The following is a 19,515-nucleotide window of genomic DNA, read 5'->3' as shown; positions in this document are numbered from 1 at the left end:
TTTCCCAACCCAGAGATTGAACCCACATCTGCATTGCAGGCGGATTCTTTACCAACTGGGCCATCAAGGAAGCCATATTCAAAGTGTCTGTATATATATTAGAGAGATTTGAGATTTGGGAGGACGGGAAGAAGTTCTGGCACAATATTTTAAAATTTTGATTGTTGCAAATAAAGGTGGAAATGTCTATGTGTGTGCGTGCGTGTGTGTGTGTGTGTGTGTGTGTGTGTGTGTGTCTTTGGTACATTTCCTAGACCAATTCAACATTTATTTTTATTGACACAGAGTTCTTCCTGAAAATTCTCTGTTAACCATATTATTTTTTCAAAACAACAGCTGTGTTTGTGTAAGTGAAGACTCCATGTCCTGATTGCTCACTGGGAATGTCTACTTATAAAAAGATGAAAATCGCAGGTCCTAAGTTTATCAATGCATCAATTAAGTCACTTCATTGTAGTATAAGTACGAAATGCATCCTAAATGTGTGTGATTTTTTGAAATGAATACACTTTGTTTGAAATGTATGGGGTGATGTAGAAAATACAGCATTGCAGATAACTTGAGTGTGAATAAATGTCTGTATGGTAGACACACACTGCTCCATCTGGGACATTTCCTACCCAAAGTCTTCTCAGGCGCTAGGATCCTTCCTCCTGAAGATAACATAACCCATCTACCTGTTATGGAATGTTATAAAGGAAACAAACTTTCCAGGGGAAAGCAGAAACAGTATGTCTGAAGGCTCAGCTCCAACCTGAAGTGTATTTGCTTTTGGAAAAGGCTGGATTCTAGGAATATTCTATAAACTAAACGTTCTCCTAAGTTGGAAGTAACTATTTATCCTTTTGATCTCTTCATTGTCCTGGCCTGGAAAATGTAATAAGACTTTAAGCAGGAAGTAGCCAGAAAGACCTGGACGCCCCTATTCCCAAAGAATTGGGCCTCCCATCTCTTGAGGGGGGAATGTTAGGTAGGTAGAATAGGGAAAAGGAGTCCAAAATGGCGATGGCTAAAAGACAAGGAAGGTCAAAGGAAGGTCCGACGACCAGAGTGAAGACTTCAGGCAGAACAAACAGCACTCCTGGCTAACCCCAATTTGCACAGGGCAGGCCCAGGTGGAGGAAAAAACATATAAAAGGAGCAAAGCGCTTTCTGATGGACTCTGTCTCCCGCGTGCATGCGCTCTTTTCTTTCTCTCTCTCTCTCTCTCTCTCACTCTCCTGCTATCTTCTAAATAAAATAGAGCTGTAACACTGATTTGCCTAAGAGCTATAGCACGGTTTATCCAAGACCCTAGAGCTGTGACGCACTGAGGGCTTTAATGTCCGTTGCTCCAAATCTTTGTTGTGATGAGACAAAGAACCAAGGAACATTCACTTGTGTGACATCAGGGTAAGACTTTGTAAGTAATGATGCTTGTATTAATGAATTCTCAAGGTATAAATACTATTTGTGCAGCTTTTGCAAGAAACTTTAAATTAGATATTATGTCCCAATTTTGAGGTTGGGCAATAAATGGAAAGGTAGAAAATGTGGAGAAAAAAAAATAAGACTTTAAGACCTTGTGATGAAAATATAGGATAAAATTGTGTATATTATTGAAAGACAATAACACTTTAAATTGTTCCTGCAAATTTCCCAGAAGAGAAAATGCTTCAAAGCAAGTACATTCACTTATTCATTCGTTGGACTCATGGAAGTGGGCGCTAACCATGTGGAGGGGACAGAGGGCCCTCCCTAGCCTGCCCTAGAGATAACTTTGTATGTAATTAGTTACGGACACAGGCAGCAGTCTGTCCTTAAAATATTCAGGGAAAAAATGCGGGTGGGAAGGGGTTTTAAAAAGAAGACACCTGAGTAGAAGAGGTGCTGGCATTCGATCTGGGTTGCACAAAACAGGTGAGGAAAGAAGGGCGAAATGTCTAGGAGTATTTTATACAATAACATTCATAATAAAAACATTATAAAGGCAAGGAAATAAATTGTGTAAAGGAACTAAAATTTCAGGGAGACGGCCTGACCAGCCCTCATCACAGCGCTAATATCTGGGCTTAGCCTGGATGCAGGAACTCTGCTCTTCTCATGATCCTGAGATGTTCTGGACCAATCGGGAGCAGCTTCCACAGACAGCCAGGATGCTGGACCACAGGAGCAGGATCCCACCTGTGTGTATCGGCTGAGCATCACAGGGCAAGAAGTAAGGCTGGGGAAGGGGGGCTCTTTTACATGTCTCTGAATGCACTGGTTTCAAGATTGCTTTTTCTCTCTAAAAGCCGGTGTCCCTTTCATGGAAAGGGCTTTTCATGGCTTTTGCCGCCGGTCTGGGCTTGAAGTGGGCTGGGAATTATATGGGCTGGAGATACAGGGTTGCTCCAAGTTCATCTTTCTCTCTGTTCTTTAGAAACGACATCTTAGAAAACATCTCGCAGTCAAGTAGCTCCCTGAAACAAACTGCCCTCCGTGCGAAGGTCATAGACACACATCTGGGGAGTTGGGGCAAGGAGAGCCCTCTGGAGAAGGGGGTCCCACCCCACCCCCCAGCCACTTAAATTCACAGAAATGGAGACAGGACTCATGTGTACATCCGGTGGCTGTTAAATGTCACTCGTCTTCCTTGGGAGAGGCGCAGACAATGCAGCCCTTGACGTGATTAATGAGCCTCTGGCCGCACCTGGCGGAGAGAGACTCGGGCTGAGGCGGTGGAAGCACCGGGAACCTCCCTTTTCTCTGTCAGACACTCGGCGGCGTGCCCACAGAGGCGATAAGCGAGGCTGACATGCAGAGAGGAAGAAACCAAAGAGCCGACACAGACTCAGATCAGAGTCTGTGGGCTGGAGAAGCGGACTGTGGGAGGTGCTCTGCTGGGAGTACTCCCCTGGCCCGGAGGTCAAAGACCTGGGAAAGAAGTCTCCCGGGTCCCTGCCCAACCTCACGTGCACATCCTTCATCGGGCGGATCACGTGGGCCACGCACAACTGGATGAGGCTCTCCGCAGGTCCTGCTGGCAAGCGCTGGCTTCTCTTTCCACCTCGCCCCCTCTTGCTTCCCTGCCCTTTGCCTGGGTTACTCCCCCCCACCCCCACCACACGGCCTGAGACCCATGAGGGCATTTAGGTCCTATCGCCACTGCCTGATCCGCTTGCCCGTGCCCATCGTCACCCACAGCTGTTTCTGCTACAGACACGTCCGTCCTAGAGTCCGGAGGACGAGTGGGGAAAGGCTGGAGAAGTGCGGCTGCAACTTGCCACTCATTAGAGAACCAAAAGCCTCTTGACAGGTCACAACGGCTAGATTTTTCTTTCATTTTACTTTTATGAATTTAAGGAAATGGCAACCCACTCCAGTGTTCTTGCCTGGAGAATCCCAGGGACGGGGGAGCCTGGTGGGCTGCCGTCTATGGGGTCGCACAGAGTCGGACACGAGTAATGCGACTTAGCAGCAGCAGCAGCATTCACAGAAATTCGAAGTTGCATGTACAGGATGTTACCGCTTTCTATTAACAATAAAGATACTAAGAAACAATAGATAATTAGTAACAATATATTGTTACTAATAACAATAGATAATTAGTAACAATAGATAATACATAGTACAATAGATAATTAGTAACAATAACAATAGATACTAAGAACTGGCCATCTTTTCTTTAGATACTACTAAAGGACCATCATGGACAGAGGAGCCTGGTGGGCTGCAGTCCATGGGGTTGCACAGAGTCGGACACAACTGAAGCAACTTAGCAGTAGCAGCAGCAAAGGACCATCAGAGGACTTTCAGTGGCTTGAGACTTTGCTTTTCAGTGCAGGGGGTACGGATTCAATCCCTGGTCGGGAAGCTAAGATCCCACATGCCTCGAGGCCAAAAACCAAAACATGAAACAAGCAATATTGTAAGAAATTCAATAAAGACTTTTAAAATGGTCCACATTGGGGGGAAAAAAAAAAGACCTAAAAAAAGAAAACAGCCACCAAGGGCATATTAATTAATACCTCAGTTTACAGCTGTTATTAATGAAACGAGCGATGTATTATGTCATGTATATTCACATAGAAAGCTGTCTAACATACATGCAATTAAAAACCAAATGGATCAATAGCCTGTACAGAATAAGCCAACAGTTCACAACACCTTCATGTTTAACATCTTTGGAGTCAAGGGCACTTCTGAGCATGTGATCAAATAGGAAAGCTAAAATATGAAATCTGTTTCCCTCCCCCTCTCCAAAAAAAAAAGAAGCTCACTTCTGGGTTAACATTTTACTAAAGCTCTTCAAAGCAGAAGGCCGCTTGCAGTCACGTTCAAGTGTCAAACTCCAGTCAAGCCTGAGTACCTGGTGCTCTGATTTCACTCTGATTAATCCAGGACGGGTCCTTAAATGACCCTCCCTACCCTGGTCTGCTCCTAACTGCCGGTCCCTTTGAGGGAGCAGTGCCTAATTCTAGAGAAAAAAAAGTATCAAATATAACTACTGATGCTCAAAGGAGACAATATAAGTTTTGAATCACAAAATCCAATTTTTATATTATGAAAAGTCTTTCATTGTTCTGGTTAACAGCAGTTACTGTTTATTAGTCGGAGTTAATATTGAGCCAAGATGCGCCAGTATGACAAACCCCTGCTGTGGGGGGGGGGGGGGGGCACTGAAGAGACTGATAAATAATGGATATTAAGGATTTTGAATGTCAAATTGTACTTACAGACCCTTTTGTTGTATTCTCTTTTATCTACAATGTTAAGTTGTTGTTCAGCCGCTAAGTCATCTCCGACTCTTTGCCACCCCATGATCTGTAGCACACCAAGCTTCCCTGTCCTTCACTACCTCCCAGAGTTTGCTCAAACTCATGTCCACTGAGTCACTGATGCCATCCAACTATCTCATCCTCTGTTGCCCCCTTCTCCTCCTGCCTTCAATCTTTCCCAGCATCAGGGCCTTTTCCAATGAGTTGGATCTTCGCATCAGGTGGCCCAACTATTGGAGCTTCAGCTTCAGCATCAGTCCTTCCAGCGAATATTCAGGGTTGATTTCCTTTAGGACGGACTGATTTGATCTCCTTGCTGTCCAAGGGACCATTACAATGTCATAACTGGCTAAAAATAAATTGAATAAATAAAAATATCAAAGAAAAAAAAACAAAAACAAACAAAGAAAAATACTTAGAATTGTGTTTTCCCACCAGCTCTGCAACTCCTTTTCTCCGTGGGACTTTCACATTTAGACTAAAGGTTCCCAAGCCCTCTCTGCAAGGTCAAGAGAGGGGAGCCTGTTCTTTCTTGCTTCTGGGGTCACGGTGGAAGCTGAGACTCGCCGACCCGCCCTTGGCCACAGAGTCTGGGAGGCCCGGCGGCGTTCTCACCCCCGGCAGGAGCCAGGCTGGGCTCCCCTGCCCGACAGCTCGGGTTTCCGCTGAACCGACTGCAGAAAGGCGAGAAGAGCCGCGAGCAGGTCCCGCAGAGCCGGGGTCCCCGCGCGGGAGGTCCCGGGGGCCGCTGCTGTGGAAAGAATGAGGCTTATTATGCGCGGAGACGAGGGGGCGGCGAGGTGTCCAGCGGAGCAAACGGTTGAAACCCAAGTCGCGCGGATGCTGGCAGCGCGGCGCCTGCTGTGAGACAGTCAGATGAACCCTGATAAACCCCGGGCACTTTCCCCACCCCCGCCTGCTCCCCGCCTGGCCCGGAAACTTTAGCGTCACACGGAGAGCAGACAGCCCGGAGGGGTGGGCGAGGCAGGCTGCTGGGGGTCCAGGGAGGGGCTTTCTGCACTTCCAGAGGGGCAGCGAGAGGCTGACTGTGCTCAGGTCAGGCTGCTCAGCGCTGGTCTGGTGACAAATGGGGTCTGCGGGGCTAGTGGGGGTGGGGGGAGAGCGCATGGCCAGGAGGGACCCGGCTGGAGGGGGAGCAGAAGGGCCGGAGTACAGAAGGGCTGCGCTGGAACCACAGTGGGTGACCAGAGGCTGGAAGGGAGGCCAGTGAGAAGCCCACCTAAGAAACACCCCAGGGTTCTTTTTCTAGGCCTGGAGGTGGGGCGGCTGCCCTGCTGGGTAAAACCAGTACTCGTGTGCTTGATCCACAAATCTTCAGTATCCATGCACAAAAAGGTGACTGTACCTAATACCACTGAATTATACATTTAAAAAGGGGCAAATGTAGAAGAACTACCAAGTTATCCAGAAATCCCACTTCCGGATTTGTAGGGGTGAGTGGATAAAGAAAATGTGGTACTCACATACACACACACACACACAGGATTATTCTTCTGCCCTGAACAAGAAGGAAATCTTGTATTTGCAACAACATGGTCAAACCTGGAGAGCTAAGTGAAATGAGCCAGGCAAAGAAAGACAAATACTGCATGGTATCATTTACATGTGGAATTGAAAAAAAAAGTTTTCATAGAAACAGAAAGTAGAAAAGTGGTTGCCAGGGACAGAGGTAGCTGGGGGCCGGAGGCAGGAAATTGGGAAAGTTTGGTAAAGGTACAAATTTTCAGCTATAAGATGAATAAAGTCTGAGGATCTAATGTGTAAAATGGTGACTATAGTTGATAACATTGTATCATATAATTGAAATTTGCTGAAAAGTAAAATTTGTGCTAAAAAGTGATCAAAACAGAGACTTGAAGAGATATTAGTACTCTAAAGCATTATTTACAATAAGCCAGAGATGGAAGCCACCTGAGTGTTCATTGATGGATGAATGGATGAGCAAAGTGTGGCCCGCCCATTTCCTAGAATAAGATTCAGCCTTTGAAAGGGACGTCCTGATACTGGCTGCAACAGGGATGAACCTTGAGGACCTTGCTGCTGCTGCTGCTGTAAGTCGCCTCAGTCGTGACCGACTCTGTGCGACCCCATAGACGGCAGCCCACCAGGCTCCCCCGTCCCTGGGATTCTCCAGGCAAGAACACTGGAGTGGTTGCCATTTCCTTCTCCAATGCAGGAAAGTGAAAAGTGAAAGTGAAGTCGCTCAGTCCTGTCCGACTCTTTGTGACCCCATGGACGGCAGCCCACCCGGCTCCTCCGTCCATGGGATTTTCCAGGCAAGAGTACTGGAGTGGGGTGCCATTGGGGACCTTAGGCCGAGTGAAATAAAACAGCCATGAGAAGACAAATACTGTAGAGTCCACTTATATGACGTATGGAAAATAAAATCACAGGAAGAGAAAGTAGCTTGGTGGTTACCAGGGTCTGGGAAAGGGGAAGAGGGGCGGGGACTGCTGTTTAATGTGTCCAGAGTGTCCTAATGTGTACAGAGAGCCCTGGAGATAGGCATCACAACACTGTACATGTATTCAACGCCGCGGAACTGCACACTTAAAGGTGACTAAGGTGGCCAATTTCATGTCATGTGTTTTTTTAATAGGCTAGACTTAGAGCAATTTTAGGTTCACAGCCAAGTGGAGAGAAGGTTCAGGGATTCCCCACAGACTTGCTGCCCCCTATACCCTTGCCTCCCCCACGATCAGCGCCCCCACCAGAGCGGGACACTTGTTACAACTGATGACCCCTCACCAATATATCGTCACCCAAAGTGCTGTGTGGTTTTTGCTGCAATTAAAAAAAAAATAGTGAGCACAACATTGATAGAAAAACCTGACAAATTGCCCAATGAGAGAATTGTAGACAAAACATTTGTAGACATGGATGTAAAACTTTTCAATAATGTTAGCTTAGAGACTCTAACTACGTTAAAAGAATAACATACAAACTAAACGGTAAATGTTATGTTCTCTGTACTTTACCACAATTAAAAAAAAAAAAAAACAGCCTTGAGTGGTTTCCAAGCTGAAGAACAAAACCCTATGGGGCTCCAAAGCAAAGAGGGGAGGCCGGCTGGGCATCAAGGCCAGGCCACGGCTGTGGGACGTCCCAGACTGGCGCCAGGATGCGCTGGATCCTGGTCAGCGGCACAGCCGGCTGGGGACGGGGTGAGGCCCGGGGGCTCACAGGCTCCTAGATGTCTGTGACTCGGGGTTTAGCTCGGCCAATCACTGGCGAATATCTGCAGATGAAAGGGTAGCCCAGGTCCCTCAGGAGAGGGGCCTTGGGTACCAACAAGAGGGTTGGGTACCAACGAAAAGATTCTTAAGAAGAAGGAAGCAAAGAGAAAAAGCACAAGTGGAATACAGAGCCCAAAATATGTTAGTTTTAATTATCAAAAGAAATGCCTAGCTTCTCTGTAGGGTGGGATAGGGTTAACTGATTCCTCTCTCTTCCCTCCTTTTTTTCTTCCCTCTTCTTCCTTCTTCTCTCTCTTCTTCTTCTCCTCCTGCTATTTACCACATGCATCCTTTATATCTGCTCCCATGTTTCTTCATGTCACAAAAGTGTTTATACATAAGCCATACAGCATATATATAAATTAAATATATACACACATATATTTAATTTCCTACCTGAAGACATGCTCAGGTTGACACACTCCAGGGATCATGTGACTGATTGCAGGATGGTCTGTGTTGACGCAAGGCAGGCACTGTGTCCATCACCTCCTTTTCCCATCTACACACCCAGGACACCTACTGGCCTCTCTCACAGCAAGAAGGTAAACCCTGAAGACAGAAACCTTTTTAAAATGACCAGAATTTATTGTAATTCAAAGTAATCAAAATGGACCACTGTTCATACCATTGCTTCAACAATTTTACACCTTTTTTTTTTTTCAAAGAAGGAGGAAGTTACTAGGTTGAGGTGGGTTTGTGAGATGAGTAGTAGAACACTCCAAAATTACTTCTAAAATTATTGCAAGGGACATCCCTGGTTGTCCAGTGGTTAAGACTCCAAGCTTCCAGTGCAGAGGGCACAAGTTAGATTCCTAGTCAAGGAACAAAGATCCTACATGCTGCATGATATGGCCCATAAACAAAATAAAATAAATGCAAATATATTCAGCTTTCTAGTCTTTTATTAAAGTTGCCAACTGTTGAGAAGGACTTTGCTTCACTTGTGGGTAGCTGGCAATAGATAATGAGTGTAAAAGTGCTTTGTTCTTTGGGAGACATTGCATTAACCTCCTCACTGGAAGAGCGTCGAAAGGAACATTCCATGAAACAAGTTCTCCAAGAGGAGGAGTGGGATGGGAGAGAGATTTGAGAGGACACAGTGCAAAATGCCCCTCTGTGCTCCCGTTGGCCTTTGGGCTGGAAGTCCTCCATTTTCAATTACAAACAAAGCACAACTGTTATCTGATTGCAAAATAATACACTTTCACTGTTAAAAAAAAAAAGAAGAGAGAATACCTTGGAAAATAAGACCACAAAGGATCCATTTCTTTTTGACTTTTAAAATCTTTTTGGGGTCCTTTAAGGGGAAAATGTTTTCAAAAGAGATTTTTTCCCAGGAGTTTATCTAGAAGGAATGAAACACCTCTTCTGACAGTTTAGGTAAGCCATGCCCGTAAACAACAGGAAAGTGTATTCTTTGAAGCAAGATTCAGGCTCTTTAGCCAAAATTGAGAAAAAGGATTGGGTCTCCATAGTCCTGTATTATTGGATTTTTTTTGGTTGTGACGAAGTGTGGGAGGGATCCTGTCCCTCTCCTATGAATGTCTCTCTGACCCTCAAGAAAGACAAGGTGACAAATTGAGAAGAGCAATCAGCGCGCACCAAAAGACCTGGTCCTCTGGGCTGTAACTGACCACGTGGCCTCAGGAAGATCCACAAAGACCCTCTAAAGTTCCCTCCTGTGTAAAATGGAGATCGTAGTGACTGCCTCCCAGTGGTTGAGAAGAGTCAAGGAGCTGATGCACAGAGAGAATCTGGGGCTGTAGGCGGCATATACTAAATATTAAAAAAAGATAGTTACATATCCAATAAATAGCCAAGCAACTGGATTCTTCTACAAAGCAACCCCCCTTGAAATTATGACGATGAAGCTCTGATATTTTGGCCACCTGACGTAAAGCACCAACTCATCGGAAAAGACCCATATGCTGGGAAAGATTGAGGGTGGGAGGACAAGGGGACGACAGAGGATGAAATGGTTAGAATATCATCCCTGACTCAATAAACATGAATTTGAACAAACTCTGGGAGATAATGAAGGACATGGGAGCCTGGCATGCTGCAGTTCATGGGGTTGCAAAGAGTCAGACACGACTTAGTGACTGAACAATGACAACAAAGTTAGAATACTGGTTCTGACACTAGTTTTTATAAATAAGACAAGAAAGACTTGGATTTATCCAAGAAGTGGCCTTAGGACAGTTAGGACTTCTCTGTAGCTCAAATGGTAAAAAATCTGCCTGCGATTCAGGAGACCAGAGTTCAGTCCCTAAGTTGGGAAGATCCTCTGGAGAAGGGAATGGCAATCCACTCCAGTATTCTTGCCTGGAGAATCCCATGGACAGAGGAGCCTGGCAGACTACAGTTCATGAGGTTGCAAAGAGTTGGACATGACTGAGCAACTAATACACACACAGAGTGGCCAGCTCTCTCCTATACTATACTATACTATACTAAGTCACTTCAGTCATGTCCGACTCTGTGTGACCCCATAGACAGCAGCCCACCAGGCTCCCCCGTCCCTGGGATTCTCCAGGCAAGAACACTGGAGTGGGTTGCCATTTCCTTCTCCAATACATGAAAGTGAAAAGTGAAAAGTGAAAGTGAAGTCGCTCAGTCATGTCCGACCCTCAGCGACCCCATGGACTGCAGCCCACCAGGCTCCTCCGTCCATGGGATTTTCCAGGCAGGAGTACTGGAGTGGGGTGCCATTGCCTTCTCTGGCTCTCTCCTAAGTGATCTTTTTTTTCCTGTTTACTTGGCTTCTGATGCCATGAGCCTGCCTGGTTGCCATGAGACTCTTGGGCTTTGCAGGGTGTGCGGGAAATCTCATCATGTTTCTATCTTTCTGCTCTGCTGGGAGTAAAAAGTGTGCAATGCCCTGGACTATATGCCAGAGAGTTAGAAGGCTCCTCTCCAAGGATGAGAGTGAATGCTGCACTCCTGCCCTGAATTCTAGGGCAGACACTTTATCCCCACACATTGTTCAAAAGGCGACTCCTGCCAGCGGGAGAAAACACGAGTGCGGTTAACAGGACTGAGCTGACCCTTTGTCTGCTAATCGGCGGCTGAAACCAATCCCCTCTGGTGCTGTAATTGACAAGAGTGGAATGGATAGGACCCCTGCCACCTGCGCTGAACTTGCCATTGACCTCACCCTTTCTATCATATAAGCAACGACACTGAACCCCTGTCTCGGTTTTGTTCTTATGGTGGTGGTGATTTAGTCGCTGAGTCGTGTCCGATTCTTTTGAGACCCCCATGGACTGTAGCTTGCCAGGCTCCTCTGTCCATGAGATTTCCCAGGTAAGAATATTGGGGTGGAATTCTTTACCCCTGAACCACCAAGGAAGCCCCTGTTCTTATAGTTGTAATGCCTCCATGAAACCCCTGCTTATTTCTCATATGCAGCATTGAGACTTCCTGATTTTGTTGTATGGTGTCTTTGTCAGCTCTGGCCATCATTACAAACTACAGAAGACTAAGGGGCTTAACCAGCAGGCACTTATTTCTCACAGTTCTGGAGGCTGGGGCTCCCAGATCGAGGTGCTGGCCAATTTGGACCCTAGCAAACACCCACTTCCTGGCTTGCAGACTGCAACCTCTTTGCTATATCTTCATATGAAGGACAGAGAGCGAGAGAGAGCTCTCTGGTGTCACCCCTTTTTAGGGTGTTAATCCAATTAAATCAGGGCTCCAGCCTCATGACATTAAATCCTTCTTTACTTTAAAGGCTGGAGGTGAGGGCTTCAGCATTGGAAATCTGTGCAGACACAATTCAGTCTATTGCATATCATTATAACTTAGTCTCTACATTCCTAGATCCATGCCATTCATGGAAAAAGTAATCAGACAACATTCTAGGCAACTAACCATGGGAAGAAAGTCTTCAGGAAAGAATGAGGAAGCGTGGGTTCCTGTCTTATCCACCAAAACTAGAAAACCTTTAGGCAGGTCTCAGACACAGGGTCTGGAGAAGGCAATGGCACCCCACTCCAGTACTCTTGCCTGGAAAATCCCATGGATGGAGGAGCCTGGTAGGCTGCAGTCCATGGGGTCGCTAAGAGTCGGACACGACTGAGAGACTTCACTTTCACTTTTCCCTTTCATGCATTGGAGAAGGAAATGGCAACCCACTCCAGTGTTCTTGCCTGGAGAATCCCAGGGGCGGGGGAGCCTGGTGGGCTGCCATCTCTGGGGTCACATATAGCCAGACACGACTGAAGTGACTTAGCAGTAGACACAGGGTCCACTAGATTTCCTTAACCTTGGATGGAGACCACTAGTGCGGCAATTAATGTTTTAAGAGTTCTACAAGATGGCAACACTATTAAGGTTTGACCCTGTTTGTTAAGAGGGATGCGTACATGCTCAGTCATAACTGACTCTTTACAACCCCATGGACTGTAGCCCACCAGTCTCCTTTGCCCATGGAAGTTCCCAGGCAAGAATATTGGAGTGGGTTGCCATTTCCTACTCCAGGGATCTTCCCAACCCAGGGATCAAACCCACATCTTCTTCGTTTCTTGCATTGGACTCTAGCACTGAGTCACCTGGGGAGGAATGTACCTTATGAAGTGGTCAGAACTCTAAGCAAGCCTTGGTCAAGAGCCAGGAAATGAGCATCAAGGTGACCTGGCTTTTCCCGCAGAGCTGTGAACTTAGTTTGGGCATCTCCTGAACACTGGAGACCCACTTGTGTTTCCTCACTATTAGGAAACATGAAGGAAAAATCATTATTAGCATATGGTTGACAATTATATGGGCTTCCCTGGTAGCTCAGATGGTAAAGAGTCAGCCTGGAATGCAGGAGACCCCGCTTTGATTCCTGGGTTGGGAAGATCCCCTGGAGGAGGGCATGGCAACCCACTCCAGTGTCCTTGCCTGGAGAATCCCCATGGACAGAGGAGCCTGGCTACAGGCTACAGTTCATGGGGTCGCAAATAATTGGACATGACTGAGCACACATGCACAATTATATATGGCCAAGGGAGGAGGGACACTTTGGGGACAGTTGCTTGAAATCAACTCTCGATTTTTCAAGTGGAGATCACAGAGCTAAGTCATGAATCTGTAAAATCCTCCCAGCCTCAAGGGGACTCTGCTGAGGTTTATTTTCTGCCCAATAAGTGTTTGGCCAAAGCTGCTTTAAGATGCAAGCAGAGGGCCAGGTTCTGTTCCCCTGGAAGACCAGAGAAATGGCTCAGGTGTGAGAGGCAGGTTGGACAACTATCATCAGTTCTTGAACAGCTCAGAGTCGGCCAGACCGAAACCTGACCCTGGCTCCTGACCTCGCCACTCCTGTGAACAACACCCCACAGAACTACCAGGAATATCCCCTGAATTCTTACCTTGGTCCAGCCCAGGAAGAGTAGAACCAGGCTGGTGGCCACCTGCTCAGACGCCACGGTCAGCAAGCCTGGCTCAGAGAGAGTCACCTGAAGGCCAGGATGAGCCCAATAGGAGCCACTAATACCCACCCAGGAGACATCTGTGGGAATCACACTGGGCAGGCTGTTCAGCAAAACTTTTGGTGAGTCCTAAGCTCGACTTTTTCTTTTTTAAATTGGAGGACAGTTGCTTTTCAATACTGTGTTAGTTTCTGCTGTTCAGTGACGTGAATTAGCTATTAATATATGTGCACATATATTCCCTATAACTCCCTCTTTTTTGGGTGTCCTTCCCATGTAGATCACCACAAAGTGTTGAGGAGAGTTCCCTGTGTTACACACTATGTTCTCATTAGTTATCTATTTTATACATAGTGTCTGTAGTGTCATATCTTTTTGCCTTTTCATACTGTTCATGGCGTTCGCAAGGCAAGAATGCTGAAGTGGTTTGCCATTCCCTTCTCCAGTGGACCACATGTTGTCAAAAGACTGAACGCTGAAGAATTGAGCTTTTGAGCTGTGGTGTTGGAGAAGACTCTTGAGAGTCCCTTGGACTGCAAGGAGATCCAACCAGTCCATCCTAAAGGAGATCAGACCTGGGTGTTCATTGGAAGGACTGATGCTGGAGCTGAACCTCCAATACTTTGGCCATCTGATGCAAAGAGCTGACTCACTGGACAAGACCCTGATTCTGGAAAAGATTGAAGGCAGGAGGAGAAGGGGATGACAGAGGATGAGATGGATGGATGGCATCACCGACTCAATGGATGTGAGTTTGAGTGAACTCCAGGAGTTGGTGATGGACAGGGAGGCCTGGCGTGCTGCGATTCATGGGGTCGCAAAGAGTCGGACATGACTGAGCTACTGAACAATAACAAGTATGTGTCAATCCCAGTCTCCCAGTTCATCCCACCCCTCCCCTGTTGTTGTCCATTCATTTGTTCTCTGTGTCTCTATTTCTGCTTTGCAAATAGGTTCATCTATACCATTTTTTAGTTTCAATTCAGTTCAGTTCAGTCGCTCAGTCGTGTCCAACTCTATGCGCTAATATATGAATTTGTTTTTGTCTTCTTGACTTACTTCATTCTGGATGACAGTTTCTAAGCCCATCCACATCTCTGCAGATGACTGAGCCATCACTGCTTCTGAGCTTTGGAAATTTAATGGCCAGTGCCACCTGGTGTCCAACACTGATATTCCCCCTTCTACAGTCAGCAAACCACAGTGCAGCAGGAACAATACCTTCCCACTGACCCAGAAAGTCAGGAGGCCTAAGCGGCCGTGGCATTGCGTTCTATTTTCCCAAATGCTCTGGTTTGGCTGGGATTACTTTCTCTTCCCCTCGATGTTAGAATACTCCATCAGGGCGACACGCCAGGGACCTCCTTCTCTCCGTTGCTGTTGCTGGTCCCCAGAATCTGAGGCAGGTGGCTTCCTAGTAGCTGCCACAGCTCTGCACGCACCTGTTTTCTGCGGAACTGAATCCTGCATGACACCGGGTTTTGTCCTCATGGCTCCAGAGTACACGGCATGGTGACTGGTATGTGGGAGGTGATTAATACACATGGATTGAGTGAAAGAACACAGAGAGACTTGGCTAAGACTGATGTTAAATCTGATCATTTTTCTTTTCATCACTATGTTTCTCTATTAGTGGAAAGAAGCCAGAGCCTGCTTGCTTTTGCTTTTTTTTTGTCTCCTTTCTTCCGCCCTTCCTCCAGTTTCCCTCTGCATCATCTTCCTACCTGATCTGCACATAATCATGAATGCATTCTACCATCATTTCCCAAACAGACGGACACATGCCACCATTCTTTTAGGTCTTATACACATAAAGCAATAATGCAGTGTTGAAGGGTGAGAAAGTTACTCCCCATCCAATTCTCTTCCAATCTTTTTGATTCTGACAATGAAAAAGAGAAGGAACTAGATCACATTACTCTGCCATTAACACCTCTCAAATATCCATGTTAACAAAGAAATCACAAGCAAACATCACAAGGAAAACCAACAGCAGGCAATAATATCCTTTTGTAACTGAAAAGGTTCTATTGCCAAACGCGGAAGACTAATCTGTTTTCAATGTTGATGTTCTTTGCAAATTAAGTCCATAAAGTTTTCTGAGTCAACTTAAGGGAAAACATTAAGTAAATCATTGTAAAGACAGTACCAGTTTATGGCAAGAAGAACAGGACGGTGGTAGACGGTATGGGCATGACTTAGGTTTGGGAACCAGATAACCAGGTATCTCGTCCTTCCTCTCGCTGCCTTTCTGCACATCCTCCTGGTGTGCCTTTCAGGGCTTGCTCAGCCATTTCAGAAAAGGTTAGGATACCAGTGCGAAGGTCTATGCAGAGGTAGGCCTCACTCAGACGAACGGGTTCTCCATCAATACATGATTTCTGCCCAGCATCTTGCATCAGCGAGGCCAGCCTGTGGACCACAGTGAAAAATTCAACCCCTCTTTAGTTTTCCCTGGGGCTCACTCACTTTGCAGCAAGACTCGTGAGCCAGGCTCAGCTTTGTAGAATCTCATTCATCAGAATCACTTTAAGGCTAACAAGCTGGCCCCTCTGCCCGGGCCCCATGTGGGCAGATCAGATGTCTAGGGGCTGGCGATGCCGGCGAGATCGACGAAGGAACATGTGGTGACTAAAGGTCTCAGGAAAGAACCAGGGGTTTCCATTATCCTTGGCTTTCAGGGTAATGCAATCTGAAAATCAATTCTCATTAAAAACAAGTGATACTAAGACCTCTGACAGGTTACATCTTAAGTGATAATTAAAAGCATATTTCCTGACGCTTAGCTGCGATGAAATGCATCCCTATTTATGCCACAGAGGGGGTCTCAGGCTAAGACCCTATGGACAGTCACTCGCTGCCCCAGGAAGCCTCACAGTTCCTGGAGTGTCATTCATTATTTTAATCTGATTTTCTTTGCTTAAGTGAAATGGAATCTGGCACTGGAACTTTCTCTCCAGTTTCACCAACAATCCTTAAAAAGCAATTGAGATCGTGCTAAACCAAGGAAGGAAGACTTATTTTGCACAAATGAAGTCTTCAGTGCAATGAGTGGATGGACTTTATGAATGACCAACAGCACTCCGCTAAGCTTTATTCTTGTTGTTGCTCAGTTGCTAAGTCAAGACCGACTATTTGCAACCCCATGGACTGCAGCATACCAGGCTTTCCTGTCCTTCACCATCTCCCAGAGCTTGCTCAAACTCGTGTCCATTGAGTCGGTGATGCCATCCAACCATCTCATTCTCTGTTGCCCCCTTCTCCTCTTGCCTTCAACTTTTCCTGGCATCAGGGTCTTTTCCGAAGGGCTGGCTCTTCTCATCAGATGGTCAAAGTATTGGAGCTTCAGCTTCAGCATCAGGCCTTCCAGTGAATATTCAGGGCTGATTTCCTTTAAGCTTTATAAACCTTCCTCAATTAATAAAAGGCAACACGGCAACTGAAATGAAAACTCTTTATTTGTAAGATCTCAGCGTCGAAGGCCCTGAAGTGAGCAGTGGGGTGACAGGGGGCTCAGACTTTCAGGAAAGTAGGAGAATACTTACTGCCGATAATAGTTACTGACTTGGCCCTTTTGGTATCAAGATATTGAATTTTATCTCAAAAACTATTGTGAAAAATGGGAATGTTCACAATCTATTTCTTCTGAATTGGATTTGCAGGTTATCAAAACATATTGTGAAGGCACAGGAATAATCCACCATGTCAAAAGAACAAAAATATGTCCATCATACATGGTTGCAAATCAAGGGACTTCCTGGCAGTCCTGTGGTTAAGACTTTGCCTTCCGATGCAGGGGGTGCGGGTTTGTTCCCTGGTCAGGGAGCTATAAGATCCCAAATGCCTCACAGCCAAAAAACCAAAACATAAAACAGAAGCAGTATCGCAATAAATTCATTAAAGACTTTAGAAAAGGATCCAAATTAAAAAAGTATCTTAAACAGAACCACAGTGAGAGACTGTCTCACACCTATTGGGATGGCTATTAGCAAAACAACAACCCCCACCACAACAAAAAGCAAGTGTTGGCAGGGGCGTGGAGGATTTGGAACCCTCACACACAGTGGGAACGCAATATGGTATCAGATCAGATCAGTCACTCAGTCGTGTCTGACTCTTTGCGACCCCATGAATCGCAGCACGCCAGGCCTCCCTGTCCATCACCAACTCCCAGAGTTGTATGGCAATATGGTATAGCCTCTACGAAAAGCAGTATGGAGGCTCCTCAAAAACAGCCTGAGAAGGGGTGCCTGTCCCTGGTGGCTCAGGTGGTAAAGAATCCACCTGCAATGTGGGAGACCTGGGTTTGATCCCTGGGTCGGGAAGATCCCCTGGAGGAGGCCATGGCAACCCACTCAGTATTCTGGCCTGGAGAATCCCATGGACAGAGGAGCCTGGTGCCCTGCAGTCCATGAGGTCACAAAGAGTCGGACAGGACTGAGCGACTAAGCACAGCCCGTGACAGCAGCGGTGGAAGTGGCCGTGGGGTGACCTGTCTTCACAGATGCCCCTTGGTCTGCTGAGTCACCAGCAGGAGGACCCCTCTCAGCCCAAGGCAATGTTGTTTCTGGTTCTGAGTATATGCAGTTAGTGAGTTTTGTTGCCTGGATACTTGCTACTCTGATAAAACTGGTGATTTAAGTAAGGTCTGAGCCCACATGCAGATTCCAAGCTGCCTCACCATGCTCCAATTACGACGGGAGGAATCCTCTTTTCAGTGACATAGACAAGCCCCAGATGGCGGTGTTTTGCCATTGCCGAGAAGCAGAAAGCTCTCCTTAAACTTGAGTTTGGATTACGTTCCCTTATACCTTCCTGTGTAGAACAGATAGCTAGTGGGACAGCTTGGTGCCCTGTGATGACTTAGAAAGGTGGGATCAGGGTGGGTGGGAGGGAGGCTCAAGCTGGAGGGGATATATGTATACATATAGCTGATTCCTGTGGCTGTACAGCAGTCATTAACACAACACTGTAAAGCAATTATCCTCCAATTAAACGAATAGAAATAGTAATAAAATTTATGAACAAATCATGTTCCTGAAATCTTTTTTGTTCTTTGGTAGAAAAGCCTCAAACCTTGAGCTGTGGAAGTTAGCCATTGCCTGCCGTCTAGTCATCAGCTCCCTGCCTGCTTCTCATCTTTCGTTTTCTCACCCTGCTCTCTGCAGCTGCCTGGATCTCACGGACACGCAAACCCTGCAGCTGAGACACTCAGCCCTCCCCACAAAGAAAAGGAAAGAAGGGAGAGAGTCAATGCATTCAATACCTTCCGTTCAACCCCGTGTCTGTCTCCATGATCATCTCCTTTCGATCTTGAGCCTGTGCTTCTGTACAAGCCTGGCTTGAGCCGGAGTTAAACTTTCACACACAAAGATCAGCATAGCAATCCCCAAGGGCCCTTGAGCCCTTTCCAGCCTGACTAGCATCATGCAGGGAAAACCATCCAAATCGGCTTGCCCAGAAAGCAGGAAGACTGTGTTTTGGAAACACTGCCTGGTGTCATGGTAACGGAATGGACAGCATCCTCCACGCCTGCCTCCGTGGCCGGCAGGATGTGTGTCTAAGACAGGAGGGCAGAGGACCAGCCATATCCAGAATTAATCTTATTTTAGGGAGGAATGAAGTCTCCATGTCCTTTGGATGATGAATGACTGCAACCCCAAGGGGCATATCTACAGAGATAATCATGGGCCACAAAGAAACAAGACTTGATTCAGTTCAGCCTGCATCTGAATATAATAGACAGTTTTATCCTTACACAAGGGGGAGAATTTATGTCAGACTTTCATCCTGTTCTTTCTATATGGTCTTATTGAGTGCTCACCACCAGCTACCCACACACACACACTATTTGCACGGGGTCATAGGACACGCCATGTGGGTCTCTCCCAAGAGAGCAACTGTCTCAGCACTCAGGTGTTATCCTCAAAAGTGAACTTCAATATTTGCTTTAAAAAATATAGAGGGAGTGAAATGGTTGTCTAGCCTACTAGCATAAACAGTTTCTCACTGTTTAATCAATCACATAGCTGTTAATTGTCAACTAAGGATGCAAGAAAAAAAAAATGCTATCCATGAATAGATAGTTGGTATAAACTTGCATCA

The 19,515-nt window shown here is 46.3% G+C and overlaps 1 long non-coding RNA gene across 1 annotated transcript; it reads right to left on the bottom strand.

Moving 5' to 3' along the window:
* Positions 1–3,146: 3,146 nt before the first annotated feature.
* LOC129626207 (uncharacterized) lies at positions 3,147–18,738 on the bottom strand. Its single transcript, XR_008701826.1, has 3 exons — positions 18,677–18,738; positions 8,393–8,548; positions 3,147–5,490 (listed from the first exon to the last, which is right to left on the bottom strand). It is a non-coding gene; the product is annotated as an uncharacterized LOC129626207 (long non-coding RNA).
* Between the last annotated feature and the right edge of the window lie 777 nt (positions 18,739–19,515).

This window comes from Bubalus kerabau, chromosome 13 (assembly GCF_029407905.1).
Source record: "Bubalus kerabau isolate K-KA32 ecotype Philippines breed swamp buffalo chromosome 13, PCC_UOA_SB_1v2, whole genome shotgun sequence".
Lineage (NCBI taxonomy): Eukaryota > Metazoa > Chordata > Mammalia > Artiodactyla > Bovidae > Bubalus > Bubalus kerabau.
Note: the sequence above shows the minus strand (reverse complement) of the source record. Positions and strands in the feature narration are given on the sequence as shown.